Source organism: Callorhinus ursinus, unplaced genomic scaffold, assembly GCF_003265705.2.
Source record: "Callorhinus ursinus isolate GAN/ISIS: 27379988/994484 unplaced genomic scaffold, GSC_fseal_2.0 scaffold3, whole genome shotgun sequence".
Classification (NCBI taxonomy): domain Eukaryota; kingdom Metazoa; phylum Chordata; class Mammalia; order Carnivora; family Otariidae; genus Callorhinus; species Callorhinus ursinus.
In genome coordinates this window covers 66,998,062-67,009,038 of record NW_027397065.1, presented here as the reverse complement: position 1 = coordinate 67,009,038, position 10,977 = coordinate 66,998,062, and positions in this window count along the sequence as shown.

The window sequence follows — 10,977 nt, the reverse complement described above, 5'->3', positions numbered from 1 at the left end:
TCTTCCCCTCCAACTCCCCCCTTCATTTTTCCCTTCCTTCTCCTAAAGTCCTCCATTCTATTCCTTATGTTCCACAAATAAGTGAAACCATATGATAATTGACTTTCTCTGCTTGACTTATTTCACTTAGCATAATCTCCTCCAGTCCCATCCATGTTGATGTAAAAGTTGGGTGTTCATCCTTTCTGATGGCTGAATAATAGTCCATTGTATATATGGACCATATCTTCTTTATCCATTTGTCTGATGAAGGGCATCTCGGCTCTTCCCACTGTTTGGCTATTTCGGACATTGCTGCTATGAACATTGGGGTGCATATGGCCCTTCTTTTCACTATATCTGTGTCTTTGGGGTAAATCACCAGTAGTGCAATTGCTGGGTCATAGGGTAGCAATCCAGAGTTTAACAAGAACAGGAAGTCTCTATCACTCTATAGGATTGGAAGACAAAGAGAGGAGCAGTTTTAACAAAGCCTATAAGCTGGAGCTTTCCGGAAGAAATTAGAACCATGAGACAGACATAGTCTTTTCCAGAAATCCCACTGCAAGCACCTAAGATGAGAGATATGCCCTGGTTCCAAGTGGGTCAACAGCTTTCATCCTAAGATTCATTCTCTCTAAAAGGGAGATAATATAGTCTATTTCCAAGGATTTCTGTGTGGCATTTGAATAAGCTAATGTACATGAAAGCATTTTTAATGTCAAGTGGTATACATATATAAGATACTATTAATAATGATAGAACTATTCATTCTCAAAAACACACATTTTGATCATTTGTCTTCACAGTAAAATAGAACTGTAAGCAGTAGTACAAATTTACATTTCTCCTCAATGAACAATGTGAGCTGAATATTAAGTCAAAAGAGATGAGAACCAAGGAAACCTAAATGTAATATTATGCAAAAAATAAATATGATGTTGTGATTTCCTGACCTTATAGTTAACCTCAGAGTAAGAAACATCACGGTTAGAAAACTTTAAGAAATGCAGAATCCTTAACTTAAAGTGTATTCTGTATTCATTTAACCCCCTTAATGTACAGTATTTCATATATATACTTATGATTCATTACCTCATTTGAGATTTTGAGAGTATATGTGTAAGTACATGCATATTACTTTCACTATTGGTTAAAATATTTTAAGAAACAAATTCTGAAAAGGAATAGGTATGGTTTTTGTTTATGCACATGTATTGTTTTTAATAATAATAAGTATTAAGTTAATATACACAGTTCAATTTCTTATCTCTCTCTTCTTCCAGAGGTTTAGTTTTACAAGTTCTGTGTCTTTGTATTATCCACTTCATTTGGAGAACCATAAATCTTTGGTTCCACTGATTTCAGGGGCAATTCATCCTTGGTCCTTCTGTGCAGTCACTACTCTAGCTGCTGCTATCTTCAAGACTTCGATCTTTTGGCCCATTTATAACTCACAAACAGTTACACATTTTAACCTAACTTGTAGCTTGGCTTTGGTAATTTTGCAACTAGGTGAATTAATAATCAGGTGACCACATATCCAGGGGTTCTTGAAACTCTCCCAGTTTATGCCTGCTGTTCCTACATAATTATTTATAGCTTTCCCTTTCATTCTCATAAGTGTCCTGGTTTGGATAATAAATTATATGGTTACACATTAGTAAGTGTCTCAAAAGCAGAAACAGTATGCACTCTCTGATAATAGTGTGCCCAGAATTTCATAAACACAAAGCTCTATACAAATGTAAGCTATTGTTATCACCTTCTATGCAATATCCTGGTATTAATTTTATCTGTAGGAAAACAGAACAGATTGAAGGAGTTCCCTATCTCACTTGCAGCAGAAGGGCTGAGACCTGCTCAAGAAATAGAACATTCTAAGGTCTCAGTTTCTTCATCTGCAAAATGAAGGGGCTGAATTAAATTATCTCTATGGTTCATTCCAACTGAAAAAGAGCCTGCCTTCCACATCTTCCGGTTTCCAACACAGCACATCTGAAATTGCATATTCTCTCGACACCTGGTTCCCTCCAAATTGTCTGATTCTTCACCCTAACCTTGACATTTAGCCTAAAGGGCCCCCTACACACAGAGGAATCTTGACCACAAAACCATATTTCAAGAACTCGAAGTTTGAGACTTTGTACATTTTTGCCCTTTTTTCCCTTAAAACTCTAGACTTGTCTTTACTTTTGACATACTATACATCTCTGAGATCATTCAGATCCAACTTAGGGATGATCAGCCTTATATGTGCCTTGACAATTTCTCCTCTTGCTATCATCCAGCTAAGGGTATACACCACTTGTAGACTGGCATTTTTGCCAGGCTAGAAAAAATTTTAACAGGCTATTTATTCTCCATGTCAACTCCTATTTCCTTTTTCTTTGATTCCCTCTTCCTTCTCATCACTATTTATTCTCCCACATGGCATTCCTGTCATTGGAGAAAATAATTTGATGAATTAAGTCTCATTAATGTGTAAAAGACTTATTCCATTTTCCTAGAAATATTTATATTTTTAGAGAAGGTCAAAAGAGTAAAATGCTTAGTATAGAGAGACTTGCTGATAGCACAAAGATTAAATTATATTGCTGCCAGAGTTCCTTGCATATTATAGGCTTTCAGTAAACACTAGTTGATACGCACATGAGGTCATGAAAAATGAAACGAAGTTTTCCCAGGCAGAGGAAAGTGAATATTTCTCAGGCAGAAATTCCTCCAGATATGTCCAAATATCTCAAAATAATAAAAGAGCATGAATGCATTCACTAGCAATAATAAGTTCTGTGTAGCTTTAATTTTAAGATGTGGGGAAAGGGAGGAAATGGCATTGGAAAAATCTATAGAGGTCAAATGGGATCCAGAGGTGGAAGCAACTTTCATGCCATGCTATGTCTCAGATTAAACCATTTAACAATTCCAGGAATATAGGTTAGATGTAGAGTTCTGATGTAGTAAAATCACTATGGCAACAGTGTGCAGGGTATACTAAAGGCAGGAGACACTGGACCCAGGAATTCTATTTAGAAGCCTATAGCAGTTAGGTTTCACTGGGACTTATAATAGACATCCATGTGGGGATAGCAATTGGGCTGGATTGAGAAATATTCCAAGTATAAACTCTATAGGATTTTATAAATAACAGATATTGGGAACAGGTAAAGGTGATAAGAAGGGCTGAGTATATATTGAATTTGATGTTTTAAATATGGGAAACTACATGGGAGATAAAGCCATAAATAGGATAGGAAATACAGGAGGAAGTTGGGAAGAGAATTTGGACAATGGATTCAATTTTAAAGATACTGAATTAGGTTTGAAGCTGCCCAGTTTATAGCTATAAATAGAATCTGACACTCAGAATAGAAATGAAAGCCAGAGGAATCGGTTGCTGACATCATGAAATCACCCATGGAGTATGTAGAGAAAGTGAAGAAGACCTGAAGATGGAGCACTAGAGAACACTGGCATTTAAAGGGAGTATCCTGAGGCCATCTATGACAAGTCCATAACTAATATCATTTTCAGTGATGAAAAGATGAAAGCTTTTCCTCTAAGATCAGGAACAAGAAAAGGATGCACACTCTTGCCACTTTTGTTCTACATACTACTGGAAGTCCTAGCCAGAGTAATTACACAAGAAAAATAAATAAAGTTACCTAAATCAGGAAGGAAGACATAAAACTGTCTATATTTGCAGATGACATGATATTATATATAGAAAACCTTAAAGACTTCACCAAAAACCTGTTAGAACTAATAAATAGACTCAGTAAAGTTGCAAGATACAAAATCAATGTAGAACAAAGAGTTGCATTTCTACACACTAACAACAAATTATCAGAAAAAGAAATTAAGAAAACAGTCTCATTTACAACAGCATCATAAATATAAAATACTAGGAATAAATTTAACCAAGGAGGTGAAAGACTTTTATACTGAAAACTATAAGACATTGATGAAAGAAATCAAAGAAGACACAAATAAACAGAAAGATATTCTGTGCTCGTGGACTAGAAGAATTAATATTGTTAAAATGTCCATATTAACCATATTAATATAAATGATTAAATACATAAGTAAGGGGCGCCTGGGTGGCTCAGTCATTAAGCGTCTGCCTTCGGCTCAGGTCATGATTCCAGGATCCTGGGATTAAGCCCCGCATAGGCTCCCTGCTCGGCGGGAAGGCTGCTTCTCCCTCTCCCACTTCCCCTGCTTGTGTTCCCTCTCTCGCTGTGTCTCTCTCTGTCAAATAAATAAATAAAATCTTTAAAAAATAAATAAATACATACATACATAAGTAAATGGAGGGAGGGGAGAGAATAGACAAATCTCCTGTATAGATTTCCAAATAATTTATGTAAATAATCAGTCCTCAAAGAGGTAGAGTTTAATCCCTTATTCCTTAAGCATAAAATGAACATAGTAACTTTCTTTAAAAGAATACAGAATGGAGTAAGGGGAAGGGGAATGAAGAACTAGATTGGAGAAACCTGACTGTTTTAATACTACCTCAACCCAGGAGATCAAAGTTAACATCAACAGTGATAAGTCATGCTGCTACTGCATACTCTTTTTTCATTTTTTTTAGATTTATTTATTTATTTGAGAGAGAGAGAGAGCGTGCACACACACATGTGGGTGCGGGTGCAAGTGGGGTAAGGGGGGAGGGGCAGAGGAAGAGAGTTTTAAGCAGACTCCCCACTGAGCTCAGAGAGCAGGCAGGGCTAGGTCTCATAACCCTGAGATGATGACCTGAGCTGAAACCAAGAATCGGACACTCAACAGACTGAGTCACCCAGGTGCCCCCTACATACTCTTGATATATGATGAGAATAACATTTCTGTGGTCATTTCCCCTAAACCCATAACCCCAGTTTAATCATTAGAAAATATCAGGCAAACACAAACCGAAAAACATTCTAGAAAATATCTGATCAGTACTCCTCAAAACTGTCAAGGTCATCAAAAACAGGGAAGGTCTAAGACACTGCCAGAGTCAAAAAGGAGCCCAAAGAGACGTGAAGATGAAATGTAAGGCAGTATACTGGATGAGGTCCTGGAACAACAACAACAACAAAAGGGACATTAGGTAAAAACAAAGGAAAACTTGAGTAAAATATGGACTTTAGTTAACAACAATTGTGTCAATATTGTTTCATTACTTGTGACAAATGCACTATACTAATGAAATATTTTAATAATGGGTGGGAAGGAGGTATATGAGAACTCTATACTTTCTCTGCAACTTTTCTGTAAATTCAAGACTGTCCTAAAATAAAAAGGTTTAATAAAAAATTCTAGAATTCTGTCTGACATATATAGTAGATTCAAAATTATTAGAAACTGTATTATCATTAATGATAATATCAGTTATAAGAAACACAGTAAAGGAAAATAAGTATCTTCACTGCTCTGCTCACTAAACTCATTCATCACACAGACACCCTTACTTCATCTATTAGTAATATCAGCTGCAGTAGATCTATTTATTCATCATAATGATTCCCATTTATTGAGCCCTATTAGAGGCTGAATATGAACTATCTTATTTAATACTCAAAAATCCTTTTTTGAGATTTGTACTATTATTATCTCAACTTTACAGACGAGGAATAGTAAACTTGGAGATTCTAACAAAAACTTAAACAGGCTAAGTAATATGCTTATGGCCTACAGCTAATAAGTGAAAAACTTTGAGCCCCAGCAGTTTTTTGCCAGCACCTATACTCTTTAACTGGTCTGCTAAACTGTCTCCTATACATGTGGCTATGCCTGCCTCCACCATACACATGCATACTGCATTATTCATGCTCCTCCTTCTTTATACTACTGTCAGGACCAATGTGCTTTTCCAACCACTTCTTTTCTATCTGCAAATATACAAATAAACTCAGATCAGCCCAAACACTGGGCCTTGCCCAAGCCCTTAGTGCTGTGACTCAAGTCCATTTCCTTATTATTAAATCTATTACAAGGTAATATTTAAATTTGATTGAGTTCACAATTTTTTTTCCTTTCAGGAGTATGCTGAAAGCAACAGTCTTCCTTGTAGAGGGAAGATAATTCAGTAGATAGCACCACTGTACCCAGTCTCTTTTTCATACTCTCATTGCCCGCACTCATTGCTCCAACTCACTGAAAGGAAAGGCTAAAGAGAAAAAGCATTATTTCCTTTAGAAAGACAAGTTTATAGTCAGGCTTACTTTCTGTCTTCGTGTTAAAATGAGAACATGGTTACAGAGGCAAGGATTTTCTGTTCATGTGCAACAATAGCACCTTCCAGTTTTCACAAATCTAAAGCAATTTTGTTTTCTTTTCTATAATTAGGCCATAAGCCAGTCCATATCATCCTGACTCACTCAGCTGCCCTTGTGCTATAGCTGGAGTGTGACTGTTCCATAACTGGGGTACTGAGTGCTTTTGTTTGGGCCTGTAGCATAAATAGCACAGAGAAAAAGATCTTTCTGAGAGAAAACCTTGAAGCCAAGGAATGATAACCTTTTCTCACACTGAGGGCTGGGGATGGCGGGGAGTGGTAAAACAGCAAAAAAATCCAAGTCCTTCCTAGGGCTTTTCTGTCTTCAGACGCATTCAGGCTCACAAGAATTCCTTCCCAGGCACCACCTGACAATGTTAACATTACCCAACCAGCTCCTCATACCATTATACAGTTAGACAGGTTCTTAGTTTACTTCCCTAGTAGACAGCAAATATTCTAACCTAGGACCTCTTTCCTCCTGTAATCAACTACAAGAAACCTTGAAAAAGTTTAGAGAACTTAAAGAGCCTTTGCATATCCTCTAGGGTTACTCCTCATTTGACAAGGGGCAGGCTCAGAGAAAGAAGCCTCTGTCTGATTGACAGGAAGTAGGGCATGCAGGCAACAGTCACTCTCCCCGATGTACTGAGTGGGTGCCACATTTTCCTCCCCTCCCCTCCCCTCTGAAGCCATCCCTAACTAACCTAAAATGTTCTCACTTCTCTATTAGCATTCTTTCTCTAATAAGGAACATAATCACACAGTCACCTCTATTAGTTTGTACTTCATTCTGCACTCTGCTTCTTCTGAGAGCATTTTGCTTTCCTGTTGTAGCACTAAATACCCTCAATCTTGTAGTATAGCCCAGGGTAACCATGCAGCCTGCATGTGTCACTAACTGTAAATCCTCTAATATAAGGGATTCTGTGTCCTCCTCCCCAAAGGATCTTGCATCTTGCTTAAAAATGCTTGTTGAACCAAAAATTTGCAAGTACTATTATAAGCCTTTTTCATCAAATGTGTCCATAAATTCTTGAAGAATCAGACACTGCTATTTCTTTGGAAACAGCTCTTCGGAGTATGCCATTCCCTTCTTCCCATAACCCATAAACTCATAAACACACACATACACACACACACACACACACACACACACTTTCTCTCACACCTTGTAGTTTAGGCAGAATTATCAACCAATCAATTAATAAATATTTCATGAGATAAATTCAGTAAGACCCCAGCCTTGTTGCTCATTGATATGTATTATTTTTCTGATATAGATATATTTAAAGAATGAAAAACACAAGAAGAAAAACATCAAGTAGCAAAGAAAACAAAACCTACTATTTTAGACTTGGAATTCCAGTAAGTAATCCTAATATTGCCTTCCTATAAGAATACATGATTACAAATAAATACTCTAACGAGGTTCTCAATGAAATCCATCCTACAAAGGTATTCTTTATAAAATATTTATTGAATGCTTACTATGAACCACATAGTGTTCTAGGAGTTGGGGATAAAAACCTTGTATCTTGGGAGCTCATATTCTGTAATATATGGAAACACAATAAACAAATAATATAGACATGTAGGAAGTCAGGTAGAGATCAGTGTATAAAGGAAAATATAGCAGGTCAGGAGATAGAAGGAGCATAGCTACCTGCCAAGGAAGGGTTGTCTAGGTTTTGTTGTCTTTGTTGTTGTCGTCATCCTAGAGAAACTTGTTATTAAATTTAAATTTCTTTAAATATATACTTTCTCCCACCTTCATCTGCTCTAGGGAGGAACAGAAAACTCCTATCCCCTCCATTTGGGAGATTCCATGTATAAAGCCTGAGATGGTGAGGATGAAGTATAAATAAAAATACGATGTAACAAAAGAAAAGAAAGTATCTGCTGTTACCTTAACAGTCAGATACCCCCATCCCCAGACCCCTTTTGCCCCTTTAGAAAAAGCCCCTGGGAATCCATTTAAGTGGAGAACAAGCTCTTACTCTAGAGGGGCACACAAACCCCAACATGGAATAGGAAGCTCTGACATTAAATTACTGAGAAAGAAAGAAAATGGATAGCACCTCAGATCCTAGCAGGGAGAGGGGATTTGCCCCTCCACTACCCTGCAGTCAGGCTTGAATGAAGTAAAAGCTGAGTCATGTAAATATATGGGGGAAGGACCTTTTAGGTAGAAGAAAGAACAAATACAGAGTCCCTTAGATGTCTAGAACATTTACGTAAGAGCAATGGAGCCAGCGTGACTGAAAAGGAGAAAAGAAAAGAAACAGGAAGCAGGTGGTCTAGGCCTTGCAAAGTGAATGATGCTTTAGAAATTTGCATTAGTATTATCCCTCTGCAAAAGGGAAAGGCTTGAAATAAATAAAAACAGAAGGAGGAAGAGAGTCAAGAAGAAAGAGAAAGGAAAAAATCCTAAAACTACAGGTAGCTTTGCTTCTTTGTTGTTAATGGATATGCTAATTTCATTTCAGGAAGAAACTTGCTAAAGTTTCTCTGATCATCTCTCTTATATCCCCCCTTCTTTCTAACCCTAATGTTACTGTCTTCTGATTTTCCTCATCTAGGGCCAGAATTATTTACAATCCCTCCTGACTGGTTTCCTTCTCCATTCTAGCCCCCTTCAACACAACCACATTGCTGTCATGACAATCTTTCTAAAATCCACATCTTACCATGTTTCTCTCATTTTTTCAGAGATTTCCTTTTAATTTTCCTTCCCTAACCCAAATATCCCACACTCTATACCAAACTGTAGTCCCACTCTAGATGTAGTGGTTATTCCCTGAACATACTAGGCACTTTCACACTTTTATCCATACTTCTGGAATGCTTCTCCCGATATCTCTTACTCATTCCATCCATACAATTCAAATCCTCTAACCTCTATAAATTTCAACAACATCTCCATGTGTATTCTATCCCAATGGAAGAATTAATCTTTTTCTCCCATGTGCTTGCATGACACTTTGTTTATGTCATTATTGTAGCCTTTATCATACTTGATTCTATTGTGCTTAGTACATGGCATTCTTCCTAGCTACAATGTGAGTTCTTTGTCAGAAACACTGTACTCTATTTTTATATCCTAAATATTTAGCAGAATAACATATATAAAAAGATGTTTAATAAATATTTATTGAATTAAAAAACAAAAGAAAATAGGAAATGAGATGAAAATGGGGAAAGTCTCAAAGCAGAATCAGAAAACAAGAGAAATCAAGACGGTAAAGAGATTTGCAAAGTCAGCAGAAAGAAAAAAATTACAAAATATTAAAGCCAGAACAAAATTTTGTAATATTTTTTAATCACCAATTTAACAAATGATAGAATTGGGATTCAGAACACTCAAGCAGGAAATAATCAGAAGAACTTGAATTCAAGTTTCAATGTTTGGTCCATAGTTCTTAGAGAATAACACAAACAACAGAAAGTACCTATAGACCATCCTGCTCACCTGTACACTATGCCTCTCTGAGATGGAAAAAGGTTGGAGCAATTTTAATGCACCATCAAGTTCATTTCAAATATTCTAATTTTCCTCTTATTTAAATTTTTTTTTCATTAGACAACTTTACTCCCCTACATGTACCTTATTATATGTATATTGGTTTACCACTTCACAGTCTATGAAGCATTAAACTATCATTTCACCAGATTCTCATAACACTCTTTAGAGTCTTTGGTTTCAATTAGATATTATTCCCTTCCTATTCCACTGCCACCTATAACTATGAAAGGTCACTTAAAATATCAAATAGGCAGAAGATGAGACCATGAGACCACCTGTGTTTCTGTGGTTTAATACAGATGCACTCATGTACCTCATAGGCACAGGGTTCTGATGCTGGCCCTGCCAACCTCAAGCTGAGTGTCACTTCACGTTCTGTGCCTCGGTTTATGCATCTGGAAATCAAGAAGGCTTGACCAGATCAGTGGTTTCCAAGCCTGGCTAGGTATCAAAACTATCAAGACTAGTCAGACCTCAGAACTAATGTCTTAGTTTATATTCTGAAGCAACAGGACTACATGAGAGCATGGCTTTTTCTTTGTTTTCCAACAGCAGGCTTCTTACGTGAAAGAACTCACATATTTTCCAAAAGAGTCCATCTGTTTTCAGAAGTGTAGAGGCTTATTATTATTATTGTCATCTGCTAACTTTTCCTGTTGGACACCAAAATCCATCTAAAATACTGAAGAGGGGCGCCTGGGTGGCTCAGTTGTTAAGCGTCTGCCTTCGGCTCAGGTCATGATCCCAGGGTCCTGGGATCAAGCCCTGCCTCAGGCTCCCTGCTCAGTGGGAAGCCTGCTTCTCCCTCTCCCACTCCCCCTGCTTGTGTTCCCTCTCTCACTGTGTCTCTCTCTGTCAAACAAATAAATAAAATCTTAAGAAAATAAAATAAAATACTGAAGAAACCCAGTATCTTGTGTCTTATTTAACTAAATACACTAAAAAATAGATAGTTGTTTTCAACAAGTTACTGATGCTTAGATAATACTAAGAAGGGAACAACAAAGACCAGGAGAGACACCTCACCATTACAAATTAAGAATCTTTAGTTTTTATCTTATTTTCCTTTGTTTGGTTTTATTTCTAGTTCAAATAGTGATTTTCAGCTGTTGGAAAGTCAAACTAATAACCCATTAAAAAAGAGTATTGTATAAACCACAAAACTAATTTATTGGTTAATAGAGCAAGGGGTAAGAAATTCTAGAAA